Genomic DNA, 1,294 nt, shown 5'->3' on the forward strand with positions numbered 1-1,294 from the left:
AAAAAACAAAGAAGGAAACAAAAACAGAATACATCCTTTCCAGCAGTCAACACTCACAAAAGCCTGATAAATAATCAAGCAGTAAACAATCCCTAAATCAAGGCACTACCAAGGAGAAAACCACACCCTCACCAATGGCAGGGCAAGCTACTGTATGTAAACAGGGAGCAAACCCACACTTACTAGCACTCATAATATTACCTAGTTGGGTAATGAAATGAATTCAGAAAGCACCAAGGACTCCCAACTAGTGAGGTAACTGAACAATGCTGCTAGTGGGCTATCTGTTATGGCTAGCTCTAAACCGGAGGAAAAAGACAAAGAGGATCTTGCACTGGAGAGGCTGGTTGGATTCAACTAAAGGAAACTTTGAGCAAGAAAACCAAAGAGGAAACTGATAATAACAAAGAACCGATAAAAATACCCATACTTCAGATCATGTTTTAAATACATTAAGATAAAATTAGGCCTATTAATTTTGTGACTTCCAGTATGGGCAAGAATGTGATCATTTGGGACAAGTCCATAATTTTTTATTGTAGCTATGAATGATTCTCACTGGGTCATTAATAATTCTATCTTAATGAAATCTTCATTGTTAATGGCAAGGTCAGAGAACCTGAACAAAGGAGAAAAGGGAAAAGGGAGGAGGGAGAGGAATTAACAACTGTTTTCTGAAGAGGCTGATCTATGTCAGCTACTCTCTCAGTCCAGGATCTTGCATCAAACACACACTTGAATTCACACCAAACCTGAATGCATAAAAATTAATCAGAACCTATACAGTATTACAACTAGTTTCAATGATCTAGCTTGCTGATTAAATTCACTAGATTTCAGCTTGGCTGAAATTGGTTAGAAACTTTGACATCTTCTTTTCAGCCAAGTTTAAAAAACAAAACATTTCACAAAACAAAATGGACACAGCTGCCTCCTCTTATAAAATTCTCGAGAATGTAAACCTACCCTTTTGATTGGCTCCTCAGCCTTTGAATATCCTGGATTCCTGTGGACTTCATTCATTACCAATGAATTGATATTCCTTTAACCTTTGCACTATTTGGGGCTGTTGAAATGGAAATAGAATGGAATTCCCATACAAGCACTACAGCAAATAGACATTGAAATCCTGTAAGATAAGCAGACTAAGATAATCAGTGGTGGTGCAGTAGTAATCAGTAGTGCAGTACTGCAGGCTACTTCTGCTGACTGCCGGTTAACTCCAATTTGGCAGTTCAAATCTCACCAGGCTCAAGGTTGACTCAGCCTTCCATCCTTCCGAGGTGGGTAAAAT

This window comes from Notechis scutatus, chromosome 2 (genome assembly GCF_049901735.1).
Source record: "Notechis scutatus isolate UNSWTSFEM ecotype Mainland chromosome 2, rNotScu1.2, whole genome shotgun sequence".
Lineage (NCBI taxonomy): Eukaryota > Metazoa > Chordata > Lepidosauria > Squamata > Elapidae > Notechis > Notechis scutatus.